Here is a 16,961-nt window from a genome sequence, read left to right on the forward strand (position 1 = left end):
CTGTTGAGTTGTCATGTGAACAAATCAGAGTGGTGGTTGAGGACACCAGATGTGTTATTTCCTGCCACAGCAAATTAGAGGGCTCACACTGTTCCACTGCAATTGAATTTGTTGATTATCTTTGCAAGAGGGAGAAGCTTAGCATCAGTGAAGACATTGGTGTTTGGTAGGTATTCATTTAATCTCTGATCAATCTTATATAATAAGTTATATTATTCTCTCCCTTGGGGCTGCATTTTGCAGTTTTTTTCATAAAGGCAATTCAAACAGGGTAGAGTCCTGAAAAAAGAAAATCAGACTTGTAAGAAATAGCACTATAGAAGCCATAATAAAATTTTTTCTCGGCTGGGCACGGTGACTCATGCCTTTAATCCCAGCACTTGGGGAGGCTGAGGTGGGAGGATCACGAGGTCAGGAGTTCAAGACCATCCTGGCTAACGTGGTGAAACCCCATCTCTACTAAAAATACAAAAATCAGCCGGGCGTGGTGGTATGCACCTGTACTCCCAGCTACTTGGGAGGCTGAGGCAGGAGAATCGCTTGAACCCAGGCAGTGGAGGTTGCAGTGAGCCGAGATCGTACCAGTGCACTCCAGCCTGGGGGACAGAGTGAGACTCTACCTCAAAAAAAAAAAAAAAAAAAAACAGTTCTCAGGAGTGAACTCAGGTGATAACAGATAATAGCTGGTCTAATATATTTTCAGATTAAAGTAGTTTTTTAATATCATGTGGAATTGAACATGGTAGTTTCAATCTACCAATAATACAAGAGTTACAACAGTTTCCAACATTGAGTGTGCGTGTGTGTGTGTGTCACTCTGTTGACATCCCGGTGTGTTCCTCCTTATGCCAGTGCATGCCAGCTATATGTCTGGGCAAGAGGAAGGGCTGGCTCTGAAACTTTCCCAGTATGATAACACTGCTCTTTGGCAGAGGCCACCCACTTTCTTTTGCTACAGAGAGCACACAACCCTTCTTTTGCCCTGTGTAATCTATTAGCACCACCAGTATAGCTAGACAGTGTTTCTAGCCAACGAGAAGCTAATGTGTGATGAGTGCTTATTCCCACCTCCTGACACCACATATGCACACTCACACATGCCCAATCTTCTCTGAGCCCCATTTTGGACATGTGGGGATGTCTGTTACTCATCCAAGTTGAGATGTTGAATAGGAAGTAGGATTTGCAAGTCAGGAATTCTGGGTAGAGGACAGATCTAGGGGTAAAAATGGATGAGTCATCAGCATATTGAGGCTCTACAGAATGTGCAGTGCAACGACACAGCTTGGTGAAGTGTTCAGAGGATTCGAGGCTCTGGAGTTGGCTCTGCCACCATGAAACTGGTGACCATAAATGTGATTCTTCCCTATGTGAGCCTATGTCTTCCCATTTGTAGAATAAAGGGATGGGAGAATGGCATTTCTAAGGTTCCTTCCAGCTAAAACATGTTTGTGATTTTAGGATTCTAATTGCTAAAGCGTCCCTACCTTCAAAGAACTCACTATCCCCTGGGTTGAGCAGGTCACAAGCCAGTCAGTCGTAGGAGCAATGGGGCAACACAGCAGGAGCCTGCCACACTAGTCGCCCAGCAGTGGGAACGACCATCCTGCACTGGAGTCGCCAGGAAATGGTGTGGATTGGAGGCCACCAGATCCACAGAGACTTTTAGCTGGGTCTCATTCTCAGTCCTTTGTGGTGCTGTTCGCCGCCTTGCAATTCTAATAATCTGTAGGTCTAGTCAAAATTTCACCCTATCTCCAGGAATTGGTGCTTTGATCTGTAAAAAGAAGAGATTGGGCCAGATGATTTCTGTTTCCATAGAAGAGTCTAGCCCAAATATTTTGAGTCTGTGGTTGCCTGCAGACTAGCAAGAACCTTAAAACTGGTTTCATGATTTTGGGTATTCTGGAAGTTTCAATAGTTTTCAAGAAAGTTAGAGGTTCTGGGATCTGGGTCATTTTTCTTCTGAGCTACCACCCTATCTATCTTTGGATGGAACCTACACTGTTGTCTTTCTACCAGGTAAACCTCCAGATACACAAACACTGCAGAGGCTGTGGGTCAGAGAGCAAGAGCTAATTGCTGCACTGGAGTCTGAGCTTAAGGGCTGACTTGGGTCCATAATGGGAGCTATCAAACCCTTTGGCCGTCAAAAAAATATATACCTACTTGATAAGAAACTGAACCTGAATAACATTAATAATAATAATAATAATAACTATTCCTTGAATGCTTATAATATGCCAGATATAATGCTAAGCACCCAATAAGAATCTCATTTAATATTTGCAACCTTCTGAGGTTGGTATTATTTCCATAATACAGATGGCAAAGTAAAGTTTAAAGGCTTAAGTAATTTGCCCTAAGCCCCTCAACCAATAAGTGACAGATCTGGATCTGGGAATGAAATCCAGGTCTGTCCTACTCCAGGATGCCTGAGTAACCTTCCTGCTACACTCTCAGAGTCCTGAGTTGACTTTGAAAGAAGCTTTTACTCATCATATGTGCATTAGCAGGACTGCTCAGTTAGACTACAATGTTCCAGATTTATAGGCCCCCGGGATAAACTATGCAGATTTTCTGTATTTATTACCCCATCTCTGCCTGTGTTCATGTCTCAGCCAGCACCCTCTTTCCCCACCCATGGAAGTCTCTGGGCCATGCTGACATGCCTGGTTTATAAAATCACTGGCTCAACATTCTCTAGCCCTTTCATTCGGTGTCATAAATTCTTTTTTTTTTTTTTTTTTTGAGATGGAGTTTTGCTCTTGTTGCCCAGGCTAGAGTGCAACGGTATGATGTCGGCTCACCACAACCCCTGCCTCCCGGGTTCAAATGATTCTCCTGCCTCAGTCTCCCGAGTAGCTGGGATTACAGGTATGCACCACCACACCCAGTTAATTTTGTATTTTTAGTAGAGATGGGGTTTCTCCATGTTGGTCAGGTCTCGAACTCCCAAACTCAGATGATCCGCCCACCTCGGCAGATCCCAAAATGCTGGGATTACAGGCATGAGCCACCGCACCTGGCCTGGTGTCCTAAACTCTTTAGGAGGCTGCAGGAGTGGGAGAGAAAGCAAGGTGGGCTGAAGGTTAAAGACTGGGCACAGGGCTATCAAAAAATGTGATATGCAAGCTCTTTCTGTGACCCTAGGACTTTTAAAACCCCAATTATAGTGCCCTTGGTCATCCTGATATGGAGATTATGAACTTGGGCTTTGGCATCAGCTAGACCTGGGTTCTAATCGTAGTTCTAAAGCCTTTTCCAAGTTACTTCCCTTCTCTACGTCTCAGTTCCCTCATCTGTACCATGAGTAGGAATAAGTCCATCCAAGTTTGTTTTTAGCATTCCCGGAGATCACACATCTGCAGGGTTCAGCACAGGAAATGTTCCAAACTTGTAGCGGCTATTTGTAGTACACCCTCATTGGCCGCCAGCCTAGTTCCTTCTCACTTTTTCCATGCTGGGCGAGGTGGTGCACTGCCCTTTCTGATAGGTCAAAAGCTGGACTGCCTCTGGAACTCTCTTTGATGTGGCTCCCCTTCCCATTTTATGAGCAGAAACGGGTGGAATGACCTTGAAAAGAAGCATGATTAAGCACTTTTAGCTAAGCACCCACTGTGTACAGAACACAAAATTAGGCATAGAAAAGCTGTGTTCTTACAGAGTAGAGCATCCAGTTGAAGAGCTAAGACCAATACTCCAAAAGGATGAGGCCATAAGAACACAGGACTGTGCATAACTAAGTGCTGTGTGGGCGCAGAGGACAATTGCTCAAGCTGCTTAAAACTCTAAGCCAGTGGTTCATCCAGATGCCTGACAGAACGATCTCAGAGGCCTAGGAACCTGAGGAATCTCATAGCTGGTTATAAATGCACATTATCTGTAAGAGTCAGGATTGCATTGCTGGCACCCTGGGTGGGTACATGGGCAGTGGCAACGATTTGTGTGTGGGCTGCTGTTTCCATTCCCAGAGGGCAGAGCTCATGTTTGGGCTTGGAGGGTGTTTCCTACTCAATAAACAAAAAGTGGCCGCAACAGGACTGGGGCAAAACAGTGAGGGGAAAGAGCACGGAACTAGATGTCCAGAGAGCTGGGTCTTAATTCCATCCTGAGCACTAACTCCTCGTACAACCTTGAGCAAGTCCTTTGCCCTTCTGTTTATAAAATGAGGTGGGTGGATCAGGAGTTCTCAAACTGTACTCCATGCTACCCTGGGGTTCTAGAAATTCTGGAGCTCAAGGGCATCAGTGGGTCAAGAGGACAGGTGAGTGGTGGATTGGGACTCCAGGCTGCCTCTCTCTCTACTTTGTCTGCCTTCAACCGGAGCAGTCCTACCTATATCTTTTTACATATTAAGTTTCTTTTCTTGGAAAATCACCTATCTCCCTCCTCATCACTTCCACTTACACATAGGCCAAATGAGTCCCAGAGAGCTGAAGCAACTTGGTCAAAGTGACCCAGTGTGTGGCAGAGACTATACTAAAGTCTCCTTTGTGATAATGCTGACAATTATTTGTTGTCCAGGGAAAAATGGCACTCCCCATCTCTTATAGATATGGAAGGAAATCATGATTCCTAAATTCTGAAATGGGGCAAGGTAGGGGAGAGAGGAGGGGGCTGAGCCCCTGCTCATGACAAAGCACACCTGAGTACCAGTTCTGACAAAGACCACCTGAAGTCTGGGCAGTGCTCAAAGGAGAAGCCGGTATGCAACTGGGGACTTGAAACTCCACTCCTTTTTGACAAAGAGGGGGGCCCAAGCACTCCCTGTTGACAAAGAAGGGAGCCCGGCCGGGCGCGGTGGCTCAAGCCTGTAATCCCAGCACTTTGGGAGGCCGAGACGGGCGGATCACAAGGTCAGGAGATCGAGACCATCCTGGCTAACACGGTGAAACCCCGTCTCTACTAAAAATACAAAAAACTAGCCGGGCGAGGTGGCGGGCGCCTGTAGTCCCAGCTACTCCGGAGGCTGAGGCAGGAGAATGGCGTAAAACCCGGGAGGCGGAGCTTGCAGTGAGCTGAGATCCGGCCACTGCACTCCAGCCCGGACGAAAGAGCAAGACTCCGTCTCAAAAAAAAAAAAGAAGGGAGCCCAAGCCCAGGAAAAGAGCCCCATGAGTCCCTCTGAGGACTTGCTAGAGTGGCTGTCACTTTCACCACCATCAGCCTCTTAGTCACTCCCAAAAGTCAGTACACTATGTGATGAAGGTTCCTTTTCCCTTTTTAAAAAAAATTAATAGACTTTATTTTTTACAGAAAAATTGAGCAGAAAATACAGAGAGCTCCCATATACCTCCCTCCTCTTTTGCATTGGTGTGGTACATTTGTTACCATGAGTGAGCCAATATTGACACACTATTTTTAACTAAAGTTCACAATTTACATTGTTTACACTGTCTTCCAAAGTGGCTGTACCATTTGGCATTGAGCAGAAAATAAAGTTCCTTGTCCTCTGAGTCAGGGTTCACTCTTTGTGCTGTACATTGTACAGGTTTTGACAAACACATAATGTCATGTGCCCATCGTTTCAGTATTTTATAGAATGGTTTCACTGCCCTAAAAACTTCCCATGCTCCACCTATCCATTTCTCTCTTCTTCCTCTATTCCTGGGCTCCGGGAAGCCACTGATCTTATAACTTACTCTGGTTTTGCCTTTTCCAGAATGTCATCAAGTTGGAATCATACAGATTTCAGATTGGTTTCTTTCACTAAGCAATATGCATGTAAGTTTCCTCCTTGTATTTTCATTGTTTTGATAGCTCACTTCTTTTTATCGCTGAATAAGATTCCATTGTATGGATATACCACAGTTTGTGTATTCATTCACAAATGGATGCTGAAGGTCATCTTTGTTACTTCTAAATTCTGGCAATATGAATAAATCTGCTATAAACATTCATGCCAAACTGTCTTCCAAAGTAGTTGTAACCATTTTGTATTCTTACTGTTATAGTGGGTTGGTTTGTTTGTCTTAAAACAGAGTCTTGCTCTGTTGCCTAGGCTGGAGTGCAGTGGTGTGATCTCAGCTCACTGCAAACTCTGCCTCCTGGGTTCAGTGATTCTTGTGCCTCAGCCTCCTGAGTAGCTGGGATTACAGATGTGCATAACCACACCTGGCTAATTTTTGTATTTTCAGTAGAGACAGCATTTCACTATGTTTCCTAGGCTTGTCTTGAACTCCTGGCCTCAAGTGATCCACCTGCTTCAGTCTCCCAAAGTGCTGGGATTACCGGCATGAGCCACCATGCCAGGCCTGTCATAGTGTTTTCATTTGCAAAAAATGTCATTAAGTGGCCTTCTAAGTAAAGAAAAACTAAAACTAAATTATTACCATGAATTTTACTGTTTATACTGTGAAATACAAATATAAGAACATTAACTCAAGGCTAGGTGCTGTGCTATGATCCTAGCACTTTGGGAGCCAAGGCAGGAGAATTGCTTGAGTACAGGAATTCAAGACCAGCCTGGGCAACATAGCAAGACCCCATCTCTACCAAAACAAAACAAAACAAGAAACAAACAAACAAAAAATCATTAGCCGGAGGTGGTGGTGGCATGCAGATATAATCCTAGCTACTTGGGAGGCTAAGGCAGAAGGTTCACTTGAGCCCAGGAGTTCAAGGTTTCAGTGAGCTATGATTGCACCACTGCACTCCAGCCTGGACAATGGAGCAAGACCCTGTCTCTGGAAAAAAAAAAAAAAAAAGGAATCACTGAAATTACACAATTTGTATGTTGTAGCTCATACATGCATAGGTATTTCATTCTTGCCAGAAAAGTAGAAACACTGCACAGACTTAAGTGTTTTTGATAAATGTGTATTCTACCAGCATTTTCTACTTTCCATTTACTTTTTCTGTTTCTTTCTTTTTTTTTTTTTTTTTTTTTTTTTTGAGACGGAGTCTCGCTGTGTCGCCTAGGCTGGAGTGCAGTGGCGCGATCTCGGCTCACTGCAAGCTCCGCCTCCAGGGTTCCCGCCATTCTCCCGCCTCAGCCTCCGAGTAGCTGGGACTACAGGCGCCCGCCACCGCGCCCGGCTAGTTTTTTTGTATTTTTAGTAGAGACGGGGTTTCACCGTGTTAGCCAGGATGGTCTCGATCTCCTGACCTCGTGATCCGCCCGCCTCAGCCTCCCAAAGTGCTGGGATTACAGGCTTGAGCCACCGCGCCCGGCCTACTTTTTCTGTTTCTTAAAATTCCATATTTTATTTCAAATTCTACCTTCAATTTAATGAGAAGTAAGGAAGGAGTCAGAGGACAAGAAACTATACATTGCCCTGTGTTTTTCTTTCCTTCCATATCATCAGTTTCGCAAAAGTAGTTGGCTGACACAGGGAAGTAACAGGACTAAGGAAGCTTCCTCGGTTGTTCTATTTATTTATTTATTTATTTATTTATTTTTGAGACGGAGTCTCACTCAGTCACCCAGGCTGGAGTGCAGTGGCCGGATCTCAGCTCACTGCAAGCTCCGCCTCCCGGGTTTACGCCATTCTCCTGCCTCAGCCTCCCGAGTAGCGGTGCCCACCACCTCGCCCGGCTAGTTTTTTTGTATTTTTTAGTAGAGACGGGGTTTCACCGTGTTAGCCAGGATGGTCTCGATCTCCTGAGCTCGTGATCCACCCGTCTCGGCCTCCCAAAGTGCTGGGATTACAGGCTTGAGCCACCGCGACCGGCCTCACCATTGCCTTCTTTCTGCATCTGAAATAAGCTCTTATTTGAATGGAAAGCACAGCCTTGCAGCGCGGTCAGCACCCACTTACTCAGTCATAGTCATGTTAATAAGGAACAGAAGTAGGGAATCTCTGTTCAGTGAGACTCAAAGCCATCAGCTTCCAGACCATGCTTATCTTCTACCTGCTTGAGTCTCTCTGAGCCACCACGTGTGGTATGTCCACTGGAATTGGGTGTTCACAGGGCATCCCAAGTGCTCTATCTGAATGGGGCAGCAAGGAATGGAGGACACACGCATCGCAAATGCCTCCTCTGCTCATGAACATGCCCCATTGTTCTACCAGTCTTCACTTACAAAACATTTATCAAAGATAAATGTATTACAGATTTGAAGATGGCCAGCGAAACATGCACTGGGCCCTTCTGAACGCAGGCCCCATTAGACAGCACAGGTTGTAAAGATGTGAAGCTGGCCCTAAGTTTCCTTAAACTTTATCTGTTCTGCTCCACTGCAGGTCACAGCTCTCTTGACATAGGAGGAGAGAACTTCTTCCTGTCATCTGCCTAATGGTCAAACCAGGACCCTGAACATGATCCTAAGTCCTCACTCTCTCTCAAAGTCTACATTCAATCACCAACTCCTACCAATTCCCCTGCAGAAGCACCCCTTTAATTTTCCCACTTTCCACTTCACCACTGCCAGCTGGTTCTGCCTGCAACGGCTGCAAAGGCTGCATGATGGATTTCCCTGCCTCCTGTTTCTCTCCTCTAATGGAATCCCCAGACAACAGCCAGAGTGAGCTTCCTAAAAAGAAAATCTAATCAGGTTACTTTCCTGCATAAAACGTTTCAATGCCCCCAAAGTCCTCGAGATCAAGGCTTATTCTGCATGGCTTACAGGATTCCTTCTGGTCTGGCCTGACTTTCCAACATTTCTCATGGTTTACTTCTCATTTTGGTACTCCATAAAAATTCAACAATGTACACTTCTTTGAATATCCTTTTCTCAGCAACTCTTACTTTATTCTTCACAAGCCTCAGATATTACTTCTCCCCATTGCTATAAGTGCCATTACATAATACTTTCAGAGCTATATCATAATTACTTATCTGCCTCTTGCACTAGATTCTAAGCTCCAGAGAGCAGGGGCTTGGTCTGGAATTACTGTAGTGTCCCCAGTGCACTGAGTACAGTGACTGTCACATCGTCATCACTCAATAAAAAATGTATTGCAAGAACAAGCTCTCTCTGAATCTCCCTGAGCCAGATGTGTCCTCATGTCACAGGCCAATGAGATCAAAGCTTCTGGGTGGGCGGTGGGGTGAACTGGGTGGTACCCAGCCCATCTCCTCATTTCCCTGGGCCAGCCTTTGCTAATTCACTCACATTTCTTGGCAAGTTGTGCATGACGCTTTATTGGGGCTTCTTGGGCAAATGTTTTTCAACTTTCCATTTGTCAACAACAGCTCAGGAAAATGGAGAATACATAAAAACACCAACCTGTATATAAAATCAGAGTTTTCAGGGACATTCTCTCAGCCCAAAAACACCCTTGTTTGGCCCAATCTGAAGTTTTTTCAAGTAGGGTCAGTCTGACCAAGCAACAGAGAGGGCGAAGAAAGTGGGATAATTTATGCCATTTCCAGAATATATGTCCACATTGCACACAGGCTGGTTAATCTGCAGTGAAATAGCAAGCATTTGCACAAACTAATTTAACACTTTTCTCAAACACCTCAGATTGTTGCAGAACCTCTCTGTGCTATTAAAGAGAGGTTAAGAAAGGAAAGAACAAACAAAACACACACAAAAAATAGCAGTTTGAAGTTGAAAACAAAGAGTCTCAGAATAACTTCATTTCCATACCATAGTCACTGCAAAATCATCCTTTGAAAATTGCTTTTTAGTTAACAAGCCTATTTATCTTGTCTCATTGGATCCTTGTAACAATGCAAGAGGTCCTTGAAGTTTTCTGTACCAAGTCCAAATTCTCCATCTGCTTTTAAAGTCATCCTTGATCTCAGCCTTTGCTTGTGCCCCTACCTGTGTCGCATTCAACTGGCCACAGGTTTCTCATTATGCAGTCTCCACGCCTAGGTCACAGATCCTGGGAACAGTCCTATTCATGTGATCTCCATGGCTTCTCCCTTGGCATGCTCTACTATAGTAAAGCTCAGTCTTCTCTCTGGTTTCTTTTATAAAGTGTATAGAGTGTGTATCTTTATAAAGTGTATATCTAAAAGAGCATTTGGTTTTATTTATCTATTTTGAGGTTCATCATTGTGATTCTTGAATGTAAAAAAAAATTTTTTTTTTTGGAGACAGTCTTGCTGTATCACACAGGCTGGAGTGCAGTGGTATGATCATAGTTCACTGCAACCTCAGCTCCTGAGCTCAAGTGATCCTCCTACCTCAGCATCCCAAGTAGCTAGGACTACAGATACACTCCATTGTGCCTGGCTAATATTTTAAATTTTTGTAAAGATGGGGTCTCTCTTTGTTGCCCAGGCTGGTCTAGAGCTCCTAGACTCAAGCGATCCTCCCGCCATATTGCAGATGTGAGCTACCGCACCCTGCCTGAATCTAAACATTCTTATCTTTCATCGGTTCTCAGCCACCTTCTCTTCAAACATTGCCTCACCCCATTCTCTCTGTTTTCTCTCCTGGAAGTCCTCTGAAATACATGTCAGACTTTGTCATTTTATTCTCCATGTCTCCTAATATCTCTTTCAGAATTTTCATCTCTGGTCTCCATCAAGATACTTTCCCACATTTAGCTCCAAGTTTTCTAATTGTTTCTCAACTATTAGGCATAGTTGAGCTGAGATCCAGCCACTGCACTCCAGCCTGGACGACAGAGCGAGACTCCGTCTCAAAAAACAACAACAACAACAAAAAAGAATATTTTTCTTATTTCCAAGAAAGGGTAGCATTTGTTTCACTTTTTTTTTTTTTTGAGATGGAGTCTCACTCTGTTACCCAGGCTGGAGTGCAGTGGCGCAATCTTGGCTCACTGCAAGCTCTGCCTCCCCGGTTCATGCCATTCTCCTGCCTCAGCCTCCTGAGTAGCTGGGACTACAGGCACCCGCCACCATGCCTGGCTAATTTTTTTGTATTTTTTAGTAGAGACAGGGTTTCACCGTGTTAGCCAGGATGGTCTTGATCTCCTGACCTTGTGATCCGCCTGCCTTGGCCTCCCAAAGTGCTGGGATTACAGGCGTGAGCCACCGTGCCCAGCGGTATTTGTTTTACTTTTAAAGCCTGTCTGATTTTATTCGTTTATGTTTTTCAAGCTTTATTTTATATTATTAATCATTTTAACACACTTAATTATCTCCTCTGACAGTTGTATAATCTAAGGCTCTTGAAAGTCTAATCCTGTTGTTTGTTGGGTCTGCAGACTTTTGCTTATGTTTTTTCCTTCAGTGTTGTATGATTTCAGATTGTGAGCTCATCTTCAGCAGGACTTTAATCTGGAGAAACCAGTGTAATCAAACTGCTTGCTTCTAACAGAGTATAATTGGCCCATACCAAACTTTATCTTATTTCTTAGCCCAGGGGTTTCCAGGTTGTGTGGGAATTGTTTATTTAAACCCCAAACCCACGAAAGGCTCATGCCAGTGGTTCTGAATTCTTAAGGGAGACATTTCCCCCTCTTGAGCTAAAGCTCAGTTCAAGATAAACATACTTTCTTCTCATTTCTTTCTGCTAGGGATTGGCTTTTTATGCAATTTTTAAAAGGACATTGTCCTTCCAGGGTCCTGGCTTTAGGTTGACATCTCAGTGCCAACACACCACCTCCCACAGGCTCAAGAATTTGTTTCCTGTCCCTGAACAGTATTAAAGCCTGAGCCTCTGTGCAAATAAGACCAGCTCTAATACCAATACCACGCTCATGTGTGGTAACTGTAAGAGACAGCCAATGTGCTTGCTTTCCTAGTTTTCAGTTCTCTCTTGATTTCTAGCTCCTGGGAATTTTTGTGCACTCAGCTTTGTTAACAACAGATAGTATTTCTTGTTTATAAGTACCAGGTGCGGTGCTAAGTGCTTATTGTATGCCTTAACCCATTTAACTCCTGTTGCACCCCTTGAGGTAAGTGCCATTATTATCAGTCCTGTTTTCATATAAGGAAATTGAGGCACAGATAGGTAAAGTAACTGCCCAAGGTCTTAAGGCTGTTAAGGGATTAAGCTCAGACCGGAAGCTTAGGCCAAATGACCTCAGAGCCCATGCTCTTTTTTTTTTTTTTTTTTTGAGACAGTCTCGCTCTGTCGCCCAGGCTGGAGTGCCCTGGCCGGATCTCTGCTCACTGCAAGCTCCGCCTCCCAGGTTTATGCCATTCTCCTGCCTCAGCTTCCCGAGTAGCTGGGACTACAGGCGCCCGCCACCTCGCCTGGCTAGCTTTTTTTGTATTTTTGTAGTAGAGACGAGGTTTCACTGTGTTAGCCAGGATGGTCTCGAACTCCTGACCTCGTGACCCGCCCGTCTCGGCCTCCCAAAGTGCTGGGATTACAGGCTTGAGCCAGCCTGCTCTTAACTCATGCTTATTATTGCCTTAATTATGTTATAGTGAACTCCAAGTTTTTCTTCAAAGAATCAATGTGTCAGTATGTTTAGCTCTCTTATTCTTTGATTCTCCATTTTTAACTTTCTGGTTCTCTTTGCCCGCTTGCCTCTAGTTTCAGTAAACAACTTTCTTGCCAGTTCTAATTAATAGTTCACATCTGTTCCCCTGGTCACCTGCTTTGGCCTGAGCCATCCTGAGTCACCTGTTCTTTAAACAATCTTCCTGCCAAACTGCTGACCCTGCCACTCCGGCTCACACTCCTGCTCTCTCTACTAAAAATAACAAAAAATTAGCCAGGCATGGTGGCAGACACCTGTAGTCCCAGGTACTCGGGAGCCTGAGGCAAGAGAATGGCATGAACCCGGGAGGCGGAGGTTGCAGGGGGCTGAGATTGCACCACTGCACTCCAGCCTGTGTGACAGAGCAAGACTCCATCTCAAAACAAAACAAAACAAAAACAGCCAATCAGAATTAGTTTAGACTGTGTGGTCCAACCCTAGCAAATAGGGGAACAACGCAGCAGTAGGGGCTACCTGCATCAGGAATAAGAACCTCTTCCCTTCCCCTATCCAGGTGTGCTTTCACCATTACTCCATCTGTGAGTCGCACCCTTCTATAAAGGTAAAGAATTGCCTTGCTGAGAAAATTAATTTTATGTTCAAGTGCTATTTCTTTGCAGCACTGAGGAATAAGCATTTGTTTCTAACTATTAGGATATTTAGGTGTTTTTCTAACAGGAAACAATTTAGATTCCTTATTGTAGTTTCACTCTATTTCTCCCCAAACATCTGAATCAAGAATAACTGCATGAATAGGTGTGCTTTCTGTCAAACTGACAGCCTGACAATTATTTTAGCTGGTAGCACAGAGAAAAAGTTGAAGCCTGCACTTTGGGGAAGAAGCCAAAATCCAGGCTCCATCATGAACGCTGCTTCTGCTAACTCAAAGAAAATGACTTACAGCTGAAGAAATTGGAGTATCTTTGAGTTGTCAGGGTCTTTACAGACAGTCCTTATCAAAGTGTGGTCTATGGACCATCTGCATCAGAATCAGCCCAAGGCACTTCTTTAAAATGCAGATTACCCCGAACCTAATAAATCCGAATTCCTGGGGTCAGGTCCAGGAATCTACCTTTTAAAATAAGCTCTCCACCAGGTTCTAATTAGAATGTGCACTGGGGTTTGAGAACCACTCACTGCTCAGTGTTTGCTTTGGAGCCCAACCTGGGACCACAACAGGCACACCAAAGCGTTCCTACCTTCCTTTCATGATGTGGCACCACACACTCAATGCACAGATGAGGGAGCAAGCCCATGAACGTGGCCTTCTGCTGGGGTTCCATGGATCTTGGGTTCCTCCCATACCACTACTACTAATTACATTACCCTACCAGTAACTGCACTATGCTGTAAGGAATGGTCTTGACTGCTGTCTGTTTCCCCATACAGTCTGTGAAGGTAGAAAATGCTCTTTGCTGGCTTTACATCTTTGATACATAGCATGGGGCCTGACATGTAGTAATCACTCAATGCTTGTTGAATGAATGAATAAATTGTTTGAACTCCTTAAGAGCCCCCTACTAATCAATGATGTGAATGAATAAATTGAGTTGAACTGCTCAAGAGCCCCCTACTAATCAATGATGTGGTGAGGGCTAGAACCTCAGTCTTTAATTATCCCAAGAGGCCTTTAAATCTTCCAACTCTGCTATTCCAGCAGTCATTTTTCTCCCACTCTTTTGGGAGCAGATGGAATTTCCTTTTTGCCAAGAGAAGGTTCGAGATATGGGATAGCAATGCATTCCTTCTTACTCCCCTGAATCCCACTGAGACACTGGAATTGTTATCCAGTAGCTAACTGGGTGGGGGGTGGGGAGGCGCGGGAGTGAGGGTAGGGCGAGGGCAGACATTGAGAAGCTGTAATGTGAGAATCATTTGGAAGTGTTGTAGCCTGGACAGCGATGGAAACAGCCCAGCAGCTCCAAGACAGACTTCATCATTGTTGGTCCTTGAAGGCAGGGAAGCTGGGCTGAGATGCTACAAGGCTCCTAACAATCTTTCCTTTCCAAACAAGGCTCCTTAACTTGCAGGTGTGTCCCTATCCCTGCAGTGCAGTGAAGCATGGCAAGAGGACCCTATGTCAGGAAAGCTAATCCCCATTCCCTGCCAACACTACTCAGTGGAAGGGACAGTCCAGCAGGCTGGTATCTCTCCAAGGATCCACCTTCCTTCTTCAAACCAGGGTTTGAACCAGCTCCTGGGTCCAAGTTTAGCCCACTCTTCCAGTTTGTTATTTATGAAACATGTTTGATTCTAGCTCTTTCTACATGCCAGATCCTCTGAAGGTTACTGAGATGAGAAGGACTTGGGCCGCGCCCTGACGGTTTAGACTAGAAGACAGGCATTCACACTCACCTGCCAGGTCATCATTCAGGGAACAGCTTCAGGCTCGCAGCGAGGCCTCACCTTCTCCTGCCTGAACAGCTTCAACCCCTTTGATGTTTCTCTGCCGGTGCCACATCATGGAGATTGTTATTTTAATGCTCACAGAGCCTACGTGATGTGGGACACCCAGTTCCAGCAGCGACCCACATGCTTGAGTGCCGTGTAATCACAGGCCTCCCAGCAGTTTTCCCGCACAGGAATCTAGAAACAGCACCCACCTCCCACCTCCCTCACACCGTCTCACTCCTGCCTGTCTCTCTCTGCAGCCTCTCTGTCTCCTTTTCTTTTACCTTTGGCTCACACTCCACTATATGTCTAAGTTTTCACTAATCTGGAAGCCTCTTGTGTTGTTGATTCAGGGCTGTTGTAGTCAGGCTGAGAATTCTCAGCAGTTAACCATCATGTTACCTTCCACCCTCACAGGGTCTCCAAGGGGATTAAAGAAGCTTCTTAGGACACTAGGACACCAGGACACCAGGCACGAGGTGGCCTACTTAGCAGGTGCCTGTGCCGTGCCCATGAACACTTGTGTTCATCCATTTGTTTACATGCATTTATCCAAGACAGGAGGGGACATACTGTTTTGTGTGTAAATGGAAAACTTTAGGAATGCAGCGGAGGCATGATGCAGCAACGTTCTTTCACCAGGCCCTGCTTTTCTCTGCTCATCTCAGTTCTGCTCACTCTGCTTGGCTCCACCTCAGACCTGTTCTCCCTGGGAGCAGCAAGATGGCCCTGGCAGCCCCAGTTCCCACTCCCAGCCCCATTCCAAATCCAATGAAAGTGTCAGAATTGAAGCCTTTTTTTTCTTCTTTTGAGGCGGAGTTTCTCTCTTGTTGCCTAGGCTGGAGAGCAATGGTGTGATCTCGGCTCACTGCAACCTCGCCTCCCGGGTTCAAGTGATTCTCCTGCCTCAGCCTCCCAAGTAGCTGGGATTACAGGCATGTGCCACCATGCCTGGCTAATTTGTATTTTTAGTAGAGACAGGGTTTCTCCATGCTGGTCTCAAACTTCCGATCTCAGGCGATCCGCCCTCCTCAGCCTCCCAAAGTGCTGGGACTACAGGCGTGAACCACTGCACCCAGCATAGCACTTTGGGAGGCCGAAGCAGGCGGATCACAAGGTCAGGAGATTGAGACTATCCTGGCTAACACAGTGAAACCCTGTCTCTACTAAAAATACAAAAAATTAGCCAGGCGTGGTGGCATGCTCCTGTAGTCCCAGCTACTTGGGAGGCTAAGGCAGAAGAATCGCTTGAAACAGGAGGCAGAGGCTGCAGTGAGCCAAGATCACACTACTGCACTCCAGCCTGGGCGACAGAGCGAAACTCCATCTCAAAACAACAACAACAACAGCAACAAAACCGTTGCTGAAGGAAGAGAAAGAGAAAAGAAGGGTTAACTTGAATAGGGGCTGGGCTCTGGGTATTCTTACCCCAGAGAAGTCTTGCTCACCCAAAGGCTCCCATTCTATGACCTCATAGAATAAGAAATCATCAGGCTCAGTCCAGGCACGGTGGCTCATGCCTAGAATTCCAGCACTTTGCGAGACAGAGGAGGGAGTCTCGCTTGAGCCCAGGAGTTGGAGATCAGCCCAGGCAACATAGCAAAACCCTGTCTCTATTTGAAAAAAGAAAAAAAAAGGTAAAAGAAATTAAAAAAAAAATCATCAGGCTCTCAAAAAGTCTCCAAAGTACACCAGAGGGAAAAATAAGAGTAACTCTGCCCCAAGGTCCAGGCATAGGAGAGCAAGCGTGCTTCTTTCTGAAACAAGCAGCCCTACTAGATGCGTTCTCCTAGGCGGGCTGGATGACCATGTAGTGGAAGTCAGCCTCTGTCTATTCCAGGAAGGGAAAGTTGAGCTGGAGGTAGAACGATGGTCCATCTAGGGGAAAAGATAATCAACTCTCTGGCCTCGTTTTAGTTTTAACTAGATCTACATTTGCTCTCCAGCTTGGCAGAACAATGTTAACAAATGCCTTTCTTTTTCATCCAGATATTCCCCAGATGGTTTCACGAGTCCCTGAATGGTGTATGTTTTGGCATAAATCTACCCGCAGGACTTTTAAGAGGTCATATCCCTAAGCAAATTCAATAAAACAAAATGAGCAAGTCCTTGGGACAAACTGGAATTGTCTCCAAATCTAATATTGAGGCCTGATGCACTTTTTCAAAATGGAAGCCACCCCAGTAGCCCCTCCAGAAAATGTGTTGAATTTATTCATCCATGAAAGCAGAGGGCTGGAAGTGCGGCACAACTAAGGGCTGGAGAAAC

At 45.3% G+C, this 16,961-nt stretch overlaps 1 long non-coding RNA gene across 1 annotated transcript; it reads left to right on the plus strand.

Annotated features, from left to right (window-relative positions):
- Positions 1-4,006: 4,006 nt before the first annotated feature.
- LOC117095318 lies at positions 4,007-8,916 on the plus strand. Its single transcript, XR_004441922.1, has 3 exons — positions 4,007-4,267; positions 5,666-5,727; positions 8,190-8,916. It is a non-coding gene; the product is annotated as an uncharacterized LOC117095318 (long non-coding RNA).
- The last annotated feature ends 8,045 nt before the right edge of the window (positions 8,917-16,961 follow it).

Source organism: Trachypithecus francoisi, unplaced genomic scaffold (assembly GCF_009764315.1).
Source record: "Trachypithecus francoisi isolate TF-2019V2 unplaced genomic scaffold, Tfra_2.0 Lachesis_group13, whole genome shotgun sequence".
NCBI lineage: Eukaryota > Metazoa > Chordata > Mammalia > Primates > Cercopithecidae > Trachypithecus > Trachypithecus francoisi.